The sequence below is a fragment of the Crocodylus porosus genome, unplaced genomic scaffold (genome assembly GCF_001723895.1).
Source record: "Crocodylus porosus isolate Cpor-Errol unplaced genomic scaffold, CroPor_comp1, whole genome shotgun sequence".
NCBI classification, from domain to species: Eukaryota; Metazoa; Chordata; order Crocodylia; family Crocodylidae; genus Crocodylus; species Crocodylus porosus.
Window position 1 is genome coordinate 5,518,151 of NW_017728922.1, and position 12,080 is coordinate 5,530,230.

The 12,080-nt window shown below is 46.0% G+C and overlaps 2 protein-coding genes across 3 annotated transcripts in view; one reads left to right on the top strand and one right to left on the bottom strand.

Moving 5' to 3' along the window:
* LPIN3 (lipin 3) overlaps nt 1-2,206 on the bottom strand; it is a 44,654-nt gene extending 42,448 nt beyond the window's left edge. Inside the window, exon 1 of the mRNA XM_019539651.1 lies at nt 2,121-2,206. The gene's annotated coding sequence lies outside the window, so the exon portion shown is untranslated. The remainder of the gene's footprint in view (nt 1-2,120) is intronic.
* ZHX3 (zinc fingers and homeoboxes 3) overlaps nt 2,137-12,080 on the top strand; it is a 62,033-nt gene continuing 52,089 nt past the window's right edge. For both annotated transcript variants that reach the window (XM_019539646.1, XM_019539645.1), the window contains exon 1: nt 2,137-2,216. The gene's annotated coding sequence lies outside the window, so the exon portion shown is untranslated. The remainder of the gene's footprint in view (nt 2,217-12,080) is intronic.

Genomic DNA, 12,080 nt, shown 5'->3' on the forward strand with positions numbered 1-12,080 from the left:
CCATCACGATCTTCTTGGCCTCGTGGTCCGTGATGACGATGTCGGGGCGCAGCTGGCTCTCGCAGCCCGGGACGGTGCGGTTCACGGAGATCTCCCCTGCCCCGGCCAGGATGGCCCGCACCAGGCGGTCCTGGACACCATTGTGGCGCAGCTGCCAGGCTCTGGCGTGCGGCCTGCAGCTGCACAGTACGTGGGGGAGGGTCTCCGCCGCGTAGCCGCACCGTCGGCACCTCTTGTCCCGGTGGCCAAAGCGCACAGCCCTGTTCAGAGGCAGGCAGTTGAGGTGGGCGCGGTGGAGGAAGCGCCAGTCCGCGAAGCGCGTGAAGCTCCCGCTGGGCACGAAGTGGTTGCTAGCATCCCACTTCGAGGTGACGTCGAAGACCTTGCCCTGGTCGGGTTTGGCCCTCTACTAATATGCTTCCAAATCCAGAAATCTATGAGCACAAGTAAAACCATGAGACCTGGCAACCCTGCCTAAATTAAGAGAGCAGATAACCCTCTTAATACAAATAATAGTCCTTTTTCCATTTGGGGATGGAGCTTTCTCCAGAAGCCCCTGTAGCTCTAGCCCATTAATAGCCTACTCTTCTGGGTTTCCGGCTGCCTTCTAACCACAAACTACTCCTTCCCAGCTCAAGTGCCTTGTCCTGTCTCCTCTTGGACTTTTAACTCTCAGCTCATCACACACAGCTGGGCTCCTACCCCTGGGCTGTCTGTCTTTCTTAAAGCTCCCCACTGCCCTGTTACAAGACCCAATCCCAGCGTGCAAGAATCCTAGACCTACTGAAGTTCACGAGAGCTTTGCCACTGCTGTCAATGGAGCCAGGATTCACCACACAGCCAAATCTTGGTCATGTAGACACTTGTAGAGACCAAGTGACTCCAGCTGGGCTTTGCTTGGGAACTGTCCCAAACAGGGTGCAGCATGGGGATTCATATTCCTAAAGCCAAAGGGGTGCACTCAGCCCCAGACTGCTAACTACCCGAGTCCCTGGGTTGGAGCTTTTGCAGATCTCCTCTGCTTTCACCTTCCATTGACAAATGTTTTTCTCTAGCAACCCATATTTTAAAGTTATTTAACTTTATTTTAAATAACTGGTACCATTTTATACTAAATATAAAAACATAAAATTACGTTTTACTTTTAAAAACCCCACCATAAAACGAAGTAAAAGAGAAGAGGGGCCAGGGCTAAACTACTATCTTCCCAACATGCATACAGACAAGGATTCAAACTAAAAACCGCAAATGTTTGAGAGGGGCTGGGGAAGAACCACGAAAAATGGGGAATTAGGCACAGAGACAAAGGAGTTAGAAAAGAATGGGAAAAGAGTTATGATACTTTTAAATCTGTAAGTAGCCTCATTCGGGGCCTCATTTCACTGCTCAGGTCAATAGCAGCTTTGCCACTGATGTCAATGCTAAAGGCCTCAGGCTTGTGCTTCTCTGCGGCAAACAAGTAAACGCACCGGCTGCGCAGAGCCAGGCGCGCACGCGTATCTGAACGGGCCGCGTGGGGCAGAGGCCCCGGACCAGACACGGGAGGGGCAGAGTCAGTGGGCACAACTCACGCTCGGCACCTGCTAACGTCTGTCCCAAACCAGCGCTTCCCAGGGCGAACAGCTGTGCTGGGCAGGCCCCAGGCGTGCAAGGGGAAGTCTGTGGACAACCACAGCCGGCTGGGCTGACGCTTTTCTCCCGGGGGCTAGAAGAAGCCCCTCGCGGAGGAAGCAGGCGGGACGATTTCCCACGCGGGTCAGTGGCCGATGAGGGCTCAGGGACACCCCGCGCACAACGAGCCCTGCGCCTGCACTACGGCTGCCCGGGCCCGCTGCGCGCGGAGGCGGCCGCTGTCCAGCAAGCAGCTCAGCCCCGCGGCCCCGGGCGGGCGGCGGGCCGGGGGCACCACGCACACGGCACCCAGCCCGGCGCCAACGTGCAGGGACAGCGCCCCGCGCATGCGCCCCGACCGGGCTTCACTCCGGTTACGTCACCCCCCCCGCACCGAACGGTGTGTGTGTCGCGCCCGGCCGCTCCTCCCTCTCCCCGCCCGCCTGAGCGGCCTCCTCCCTCCCCCCTGCGCTGCTCCGGCCCCCCGGCGCGCGGGGCTCTGCCTGTACCGGTGCCGGTGCCGGTGCCTGTGCGGTGCCCGCCCGGAGCCGCCGCCTCTTCCCCGCCCGCCCGGGCGCTGTGTCCTGCGCGGAGCCGCCGCCGAGGTGAGTGCCGAGCTGCGCGGGCTCCGCTTCCCGCTGCGCCCGCCCGGGGCTGCTGCTGCTGTCCGAGGGACCGGGCTGCCCTGCCCCGCCCTGCCGCGCGCTCCCCGCGGCCAGGAGGAAGCAGGGGCGGCCCCAGGGGCAGAGCTGCGCCCGGGCTGCTCGTGCCGGGCTGCCCGTTCCTGCCGGCCGTGTAACCTGTGTCGGGCACCCGGGGAAGTCCGTGGCCCTGTCCCAGTCGGTGCCAGCCCTTCCTCCCCAGGCCAGACGCTGAGGGGCAGGGCGGCTCTCGCTGCCCCGGGCGCCGGGCCTGCGCTCGCCCAGCTGCTCGCTGGGGCTCCCCTCCAACCCCCAGCCAGGTGCCTCCGGGTTAGGGCCTTCTCGCTCCGTGCTGGGCACCGGGTGTCAGAGCCAGCGGGAGCTGGACGCAGGGTGGCAAGCCAACGTGCCGGGGGTCTTGTGGCACTTTCTCTTGGATGGTGAAGGTGTCTGAGAAGTGACTGCGCAGATTTACGCCCCGGCGTTTCAGAAGCCAGCCTGCAGAGCCGGAGGTCAGGACGGTTTGTCTTTCCAGCTTGCAGTTTGGCCTCTGGAAACTTGAAGCAACAGACTTTTGCTGGGAGATTTTGTTTTGTTTGGCTTCCGATGCCAGGTGGAAAAGGTCGCCGGCTCCTCTCTTGCTTCTGCCCTCGCCAGGTTATTTCAGGAGAGCAGAGTTTTCCTTTTGTTGGTTCTCTCTGACCGCTTACTCTTTCCACAGTCCCAAACTCAAGGATCATTGTGTCCTAAGAAACTTTGACGGGCAATTCTCCATGGATATGAAAGAGCCAAAAGTTTACCTCATTAGCTGGAACAGCTACTTCTAAACTAATTGGTTTTTAGGGAGGAGAAATTCAGAACCACCAAGCAGAAATAAATGAATTAAAGGATAGTGTTGCACTTACTGTACAAGAGAGCTGCAGTTTAATGCTAGTTTACATTAACTAAGTTGGATCTGTGACCTTGATAGATTGTGTAACTTTTGAGACATAGCTCAGAGGGATAGCAGTCTGTTTCAGTCTGTTTAGAATGAATGTTTCCTCTTAGTTTGTCATTATACTTGCAACATATTGATACCCATGCTGTCTTGGAGCCCCGAATCCACTTCTGTGGGTGGGAGAGAATTGGATGTTCCTGCTGCCTTTGTTTCAGGACTGTTTGCTCTGCTGAGGTTAAGCAGTGGAAAAGCTGATCTTCCTCCAGTTCTAGGCCATGCTAGGCACCTTGTCTCCAAAAGTGAGGTCATATCCTGAGATGAACAACCATAATTCTCACTGAAAATAATGGGAATTACAGGTGTTTATCTTCTCTGGGGGGGTCAAGCCATACTTCTTGGACTTTTGCTTGTTTTAGAAGCAGCCTGTGTGCTGTACAGAAACAAACCGGATCACTTAGAGTCGATAGAAACCTATGCAAAGAGAAGGTGGAAGATGGGTTTCCCTCATGTCAGCCTTTTGGGCTGTGGCTAGCCAACCCAGCAAGTTTTTGACGTGTGTGTGTGTTTTCACTTTATTTTCCTACAGCGTGCCTCTTTTTTCGCCACTTGTTCTCTGCAAGAGCCTTTTTTCTACCTGAGTATGTGGCTCCTATGCATATGAGGAATTGCTTGCAGAGAGTAAATTGTGCGGAAGCAATAGAAGAGCAAGACCTCTACTAATACAAGCTATTGTCGTCCTCTCCTTCCGGCAATGTGCCATCATGGCTGTTGAGATCTGGGCTGATCGGGTTAGCAAAGAAGGCTGCCAGCTAGGCCTACTTGACATATTGCAAGTATAATGACAAACTAAGAGGGGACATAAACTTTAAACGAGCCTGCCATCCCATCTGAGCTAGGTGTCAGGAGTTACATGCTACATCAAGGCCACTGATCCAGCCCACTTAATACAAGCCTCCCCCACTGAAACTTGCTGCTTCTCCTGGTCTGACAGCATTCATGCTACAAGTATTTTCTTCTTTTGTCAGGATGAGGGATGGGCTGAGTGGGTGTTCAGGTTGTTTTCTTGAGGGTGGAGGGGGAATTAACTGGGCACATGTAAATAAAAACGCAGCTATGGTGAATTCAGTCTAGCAGTCTGTAAAAACACTGATTATGTTGAAGGCAGTAATTTGATTTAGAAGTATTAGTGATAGCATACAGTACAAGAGTAAAGCTTAAGCACTGAAGTGGTTTGTTTGTTAACAGAGGTAATTATAGCTTTTGTTCATTGTCCTATGTTGTTCACTTTTATACAGGCATTTAAAGGAAAATACTTGGTTTCTCTCTTACTTACACGTCTCTGCTTTCAGACCTGTATTATTTGCTGTTTGTCTCCACTCCAAGATGTATCCCCAGTCACCTGAAAATACCTCTTGAGGTGGCAGTATACTTTCCTGAAGTCTTTTTAACTAGAGGAACATTCTGTATACTGGGCGTGTCTACACATGACTACATTGCCGTAGCAATGCACTACGGTGATGTAGCTCATCACTATGGCGATGTAGCGTCAGCAGGCGCAAAGCGTGATGCTGATGCTATGTTGCCGTAGCAACGAGCTACCTTGCTATAGCGTGGCACTACAATGACGTAGCTGCAAAAAATAATAGTGCACCACTGGGATGGCTCAGTAACGGCTGTTACTGCACCATCATTTAGTACTTCCTAAATGGTACTAAATGACAGCGCACTAACAAGTGTGCCATGGGGGGGCATGCTTAGAGACACCCACTGTGTAAAGTCCTCCCCGGTATTTTAGCATTTCCTAGCATCTAGTATATGTAAGGCTACAAAAGTTTCTGTTGTCACTCCCCCCTGTACAGTATTTGTGCCCATACCTTTCTGAAAAATAAAGTGTTGGGGGTGAAACCTCCCATTTTTGGTCTCTGTGAGATGGATTGTTTTGAGGAGAGAGGGAGAAACTGGGCTATTTTCTTTTATCAGGCTTTAAGAAGAACATTTTTGTTTTAAAAACTTTTAAACATTTTTTGACAGGGCTGTGTCAAAAATGGTTAAAGTCTTAAGCAACAGGACCTGGGGTCAGCCCTTAATAAGATCAGTGTCTGGGTGGGATAAGTTTAAGTAATGAGCACTGGAAAGTTTACTAAGGGGAGAGGGTAGATGTGTCATTTAAAAGGGCTCTTGATTTTGTTTGGCTAAGGAAGGTCTGGTTGAGTACTTCCCCATGTATCTCCCCATCTTTTGTTTCTTCCTTGAGGAGGAATCCTCAGCTCTTTCCCTGACTGACTTGCTTACAGGTAAAAAGGGAGTGCATGTGCTCTTAGCTAACTCTAGAGGGATGTCAATGCAGTTCTTATCAATAAATGCTCTGATAGAGGGACAACCCCTGCACAAACTGTGTAAATGTTTGAATGGGAAGAGTGCATGGTCCTTTTCTTTTACTGTTTTTTCTTGTCAAGCATTTAAGTCAATGCTATTTGCTGTTATACATAAGAGAAACACATATATAATAGTGGTAATGTATAGATAATGAAATGTGCAGCATGCAGAATGTAAATTAAGTGATGATGCCATAGAAATGTTAACTCTTGTTTTGTAGGCTGTAACTTTTTATGGGATAACATTAAGATGCAAAACTGTTTTTGTGTTTATTTGCATATTAAATCAGAAACAATTGGATTGTAGGCTTTTAATTTGATCTGGAACTCTGCCCTTTTTGTAAACCCCATGTTGGAACTATAGCCCAAAAATTCAGCTGGTTTTTGAATAACATTTTTTTTTCAAGGGGGTTGCCAGAGGACTATTTGTTAAGGAGCTTTATCATCTCCTTCATTGCTCCTCTTGCAGTATGGTGTTCTCATCAGGCCTCTAAGGGTGCTTCTGCACCATTTCAGAGGGCCTGTCCCATGTCCTAAATGGGGAACTTTTGTCATTCACAAATGTAATGTCACTTTCGTGAATATCCAAGAACAGAAGAAAAGTCCATGTGTAAATTGACTGGTGGTCTGCTGGATTTGCAATATAGTTGTCTTTGTGTTGTGTTTTATGTATATGTATTTAGACATGGTGTTTTCAGAGAAGACTGGTAAAGGTCTTGTATGTTGTCTTGCTAAGCACTGAATGCCCATAACTGATTGAAATTAATGGGGAGAAGGTGCAGAATTCTGTGGACTAAGGGTATTAAATTCACTTCAGGCCCCAGGCCACATCCAGTCCACAGGATTTCTCCCAGGCCAGATCTGCAGAGCTAGCAGCATGATAGAGGGCAGCAGGGAGGAGTCTGGCAGGATCAAGGTAAGCAAGAGCTATTGGATATGGGAGAAGTCCTACTACAGCTTCAATATATTTCAAGGAAAATTATGGTCACCTACTTAATATTCATCCTATTGTTGGAACACTGCAGACTACTACAACCCCCTGTTGTAGGCAAACTGTTCTTTTTGTGGGGGAGGAGTTCAGGTAATTGCTACTTAGATTTCATTGAGCTTAAGGTCAGCTATCTATGCAGGGTTTTGCTACCTTGTATCAGTGATATCACAATTTGTAGAATCCTGATACTAGTAAGAAGAACATTTTGAGACGGACTCAGCCAGGCATCTTAAGGAACTTCATACCACCTTTTGGCTCTCTGCAGAACCCTCTCAAATAAATGTCTCTTGGTCCCAGTTGCAGTTAACTTGATGTTTTACCTTTGTCTTTGGGGAAATCTTCCAAAATTCCACTCTTTTTTGGGTAATCTAGTGTTAGAGGATATCAGCTGTGTTTCTTCGAAAACACCTATCCAGCCACAAGTGGGATGAGAGGCATTTCTTCAGTAGAAGCATAATTTTTGTTTTGAACAGGGCCCTGGACATTACATTCATCTACAAAAGGTTAAAACACAAATTATTAAGTGCTGGATACTTTTTCTGCACAATACCTCTTCAGATGTAGTATGGTGTGCTGCATTGCTGTGGGATCAGAGGGTGATTTGTAGCAGTGTTTGAGAGATCTAAGTTTCCATGCCTCTTATTTCAGAAGATGAAATGGGGGTTTAATGGGTATTTGAAAGCAATAACTTAAACAAACAAAACTTACTCTTGAAACCTCAGGGAGTTATTTCTTTTTATAAAATGGCCAAGAATGGATCAGTATGTAAGTTCCTGCAAGGAGGGAATTGTACTTCTTTTCTTACAGCTTAAAAAATAAGGATGTTCAAACTGGGCAAAAGTATTTACTGTTTAGGTTCTATCATCTGATTAGTGGCTATGGTCCTTCTCAAATGTTTCTCAGCATAGTGATCTTACTAATGCTGCAGTGAAGGCTTTGCAGTCATATATGATTGAGACTAGTATATTTTGGATGCTGTTACCTAGGGTATAGATGAACTGAGGTCTTGAGTTGCTCCCTGATCTACCTCTTCTTCCTTGCATCTCTGTTGAGCACACTTGACTTCAATATTCAGTTATATGCAGTGCAGATTCAGCTGCTGGCCTTGGGACTATCTATTGTTATAGCAAAAGGGCCATTTCTGCCTTCATTTACTAGCCATCTATGCAGTAAACTAGTCTAGTTGGTTCCCATCCATAGATTTATAAAATATCAGTTCCCTTTGCTTTCCAAACTCTTTATGCATTTAATGTTTTCATAAGATAATGATGACTTTTATGTGGTGTTAAAGCTCCTTGGAACTAGGCTTCTAGGAGCAGTGGCAAGATGTGTTTATTTACTCTTCACATTAAAGTTAATTTGATCTTGGGTATGTTTCTAGTTGCAGGGCGGTAATGTGGGCGTGGGTATTAGAAACGTGTCTCTTGAAGCATGTGGAACACATACTGTGAGTGTGTTTTTACAGCATGATACAAATGCAGGGTCCCTCCTCTAGAATTCATCCATGAAGGAAAACATCTATACCTATTTATCAGAGGTAGGCCTAATTTAAAAAACAAACCCTCAGTCACATGGATACAGAAGGAATAATCATCTGGGCTAGAATTAGAGTAAGTGAATGCAGGGAAATATTAAAACTATAGTCTACCTGTTGCGCTACTCCTCCCGCTGTCTGTGTTCCACAGAAATGTGGCAGATGTCTTAAATAGCAGACTGCTCTCCGTGCGTCAAACGTTTGGCATTTTAACATGTCTGTAAAAGCAGGAAGGACAGAAATCTTTTGCAGATTAAGACAGCCGGTGCCTATACATTTGTTTAAGTGGGCATCCAATTTTTTAACTGGCCTTTCATAATTCTCTCTTAACCTTTACAGACATGGGGCAGATCTTATGTTTGCTCAGCTTCATGTAAACCTCAATCACGCTCTCAGCCTGTTTTCGGGGTTGTGTTTTGTCTCATTTCTTACTTTTAGCCGCTATGGAACACAGCTAGCTTGGATACTTCTGTATCTGTAGAGCTGCTGTCTAAGTGTGGGGGGAGCAGGGAGGGGAGGTGTGCTTGCTTTCTGGGTGGGAGGATTCCTAGGAACCCTGGATGTGCTGCCAGGAGGAGGGTGGTGGCATTCTTTCTTCTGAGTCACTGTTCTGGGACACTGAGTCACTAGTATTAGGATTCACTGTCCTGTTGCCGACAATACTGTCTCCTGAATGAGTGAGAAAATAAGGTCATAACTGCTTGTAGCTGACAGTCAGGGATGTCAGCCCTCCCCTCTCCTCCTCTCATTTTTTTTACTGACATGTTTTTACAGGCATATGTGTTTTACATCCCCTGTTCAGTGGTAGAATCCTTGTCTACCACACAAGAGACCTGGGTTCAATTTCCAGATGCTTATACAACTACCTCCATGGAGGCACCAAACATCTGGACTCAGTCTGGTCTTTGGATACTTTTTCTGGCCAAAAGGGAGGATGGAAAGTCTGGGCAGCCTCCACTCCTCCAAAAAATTCCTGCCCAGGCATATGCATAATGGGTCTGGGTGGCCCTCATGCATACACCCTGATCCAGGAGGACTGATAGTTGCTGCCACCATATGTTTTACACAATGTAAATGTAATGCTCCTGCTAGACTCTGGATGGCAATAACAATTATTGGGTTTAAATATAGGGTTTTAATATTAACTTTCTGAATCAAGCTTGACTACCCCCCCCCCCGACAATGTGGAAAATCAATTTTAACTGGGTGTTCTTAAGTGAACAGACTTCCCTGCTCACAAGCAACATTCACCTGAAACAGGGTTCATGGGGAGGGGTGGGGGGGGGGACAACAGGGATAAATACACAAAGCTTAAAGAAAACCTTACTTGTTCAACATTAAGTGAAACCCAAACAGTTAATAGTTTCAGAAATTAACAAACTAGTCAAAGGGGGCTACCACCTAGACCAGTCCATTGGGGAGGGAGACTTGCCCAGGGCTGGTATTCAGGGGTTCAACCACTCATGCCAGGCAAGTGACCCCCCAAAGAGTAAGGTATAGGCCTACAAACAGTAAAGCAAGCATGAGTAGCCCCAAAACTAATAAACTTACAAACTAATGAGGGTATGCAAGAAAAAGACCTTACAGGCCAGCTCGGCAGCATTATCTGGCCCAGGGGGCCAGAAGGTAGAACACCACTGCTGTAACCCGCAAATCATAGCTTTGTTCCTGCATCTCATACAAACTGTTTCTATGGAATGGATGGAAACCAGCCCTGTGACAGCTTGCTGTTCTCTCTCTGTCTCAGTTGTAAACACTAACTAAGGAGACAATCTGCTCATTCCCAGACTAGATTCTTGCCTAATGAATGAACTAAGTGGACGTGATTATTAGAGTAGAGCATCGATAGGTTTTGTTTTTGGGGTGGGTTTCCTTTTTTTTTTTTTTTTTGCATTATGTGAAAGGCCATTAGTTCTTCTAATTCCTTTTGTTTGGAAGTTTATACTCAAAAAGTGAGGTGTGACCTCAGTTTACTTTGTGATGTTTATAGAAAGTGCTGTGACAATACATGAGGTGTCTGTAAGTGCAGAAAAGGTAGACTTAGTGGGTTAGAGAAGATTCAGTGGGGGAAGGATACTTAAATTCAAGCCCTGTTTACTTCAAATGTGTGACTTCACCTAGTAACCCTGTTCTTTCTCCCGCTAAAGGATGTGAAGTGTTAAGTCTTCAAGACTCCTGTTTGACTTTCCTTGGACAGCTGTGCTGAAGTGTGTGTGTGGGGGGCGGGGGTTATTAAATTGTGACTCTTAACTCCTCTCAAGGCAATTGTTGTAAATGAATTGACCACAGGTCGTTCACCAACCAAGAATTGCTACTTCAGAGCAAGCAGGGAAATCTGCTGCATGCTTACAGTGCGGTTGTCAGCAGGATCAGAGCATAGGCACATGTTTTGGCAAGGCAAGGAATCATGTAACCCAACACTGTTGTTCACACAGCAGTATGTAGGTTTAAATGCCCAATGTTGCTTTTCTTTCTGTGCTGTTCTTGTAACTTTTCCTGTGCTCAGACAAATGCCCACATTGCTCTTAACACCTTGGTTTGGTAGACAAATGGTTACCTAAGCAAAATGAACCCTGGCTTTATGATACTGTAGGCAAGTATGTCCCTCTATTCCTTTGCTGTCTCTTTTCCTGGGGCAGGGTATTGAAATTGCCAAAATCAGTTTAGTTTCATCCTCTGCCAACTCAGAAGATCAGCGCTGCTAAGGGAATAAGGAAAAGTGCAGTACATACTTAATTTCATTACATGCATGTTCATACTCCCAGCAAAGTCAGCATTTCTAGTGAAACAGCTGGGATTTTAAGGCAGTTGAAGCTCTTGGTTGGAAATGGAGGCTTATTTCCATATTGGAGGATGTTTACCACCTTAAAAGAAAAATAGTACACCAAGTGGAAAAGGGCAAAAGGAGTAGATGAGGCAAAACAGAATGCTGCAAACACAAGCAAAATAAATGATTAACCATGTAGCCTTTCATGTCTTTGCAGGAATGTTTACCCCAAGTGGATAGCTGTGGGTCTGTCTCTTTGTAACTCAGAAATGGTACCTTGTATGTGACCTACTGCTGTTTTTCAACTTGTCTGTTCCTTATCCAGCTTGAACACAAGAAGAAAAATATTACATTTAAAATTTGAGCGTCCATTTTTTGGGGGACAGGGAGGAGATAGATGCCTGTGGAGATGGAACTGGAGATTATGTTGCGTTTGAGCTCCTCTTCAAGTTCTGGACACCTAAACTGGGCCCAAAATTATTATGCTGCTTCAGTAATTAATACATTACATTCTTATATAAACAAAGGAAAGCAGTTGAAATGGAAAAAATGAACAAAAATAAGGGATTATTTTTAAAAAATGTTTTAGGCAGACAAGGTTCTTTGGGTAGATGCGATATCTTTTATTAGACCAACTAAATAGTTGGAAAAATTGTTCTTTGTAAGCTTTTGAGCACAAACGCTCTTCAGGCATAGGGAAGTCTGTTGGTGTTTGTGTGCTTTCCTGGTAGAAGTTTGCAGAGAACAATTTTTTTCAGTTATTTAGTTGGTCTAGTAAAAGATATTGCATCTGCCCAAAGAACCTTGTGTGCCTATCTCCTTGGTTCAACCCGGCTACAACCAGCAACTCTAAAAATGTTTTAGTAATCTAGTTTTTGCACTACTGAGTTTTGGGGAGGGGAACTGCTTTAAATCCCATTAAAGGTGTATTTAGAAAGTTAGTGAAACAGAGAAAAAATAAAAAGTCTTGTTTTGCATATCTACATTTCTGCGATTCCAAATACAAACTATTTAACAAATAGTTTTAAACTAGAATTCAAAACTTAAAAGTATTTTTGTCAATGGCTACCAGAATTCCATAGCTAAACAATTTGCCTAAAGAAAGGGCAGTTATATTTAGAAGAAATACAGTTAATGAAGCATCTTATAGGTTAAGTGCTGGCTGTTCAGTGCAAAGAATTATGACGTCATTGGGATAACGGAGACCTGGTGGGACTCCACCCA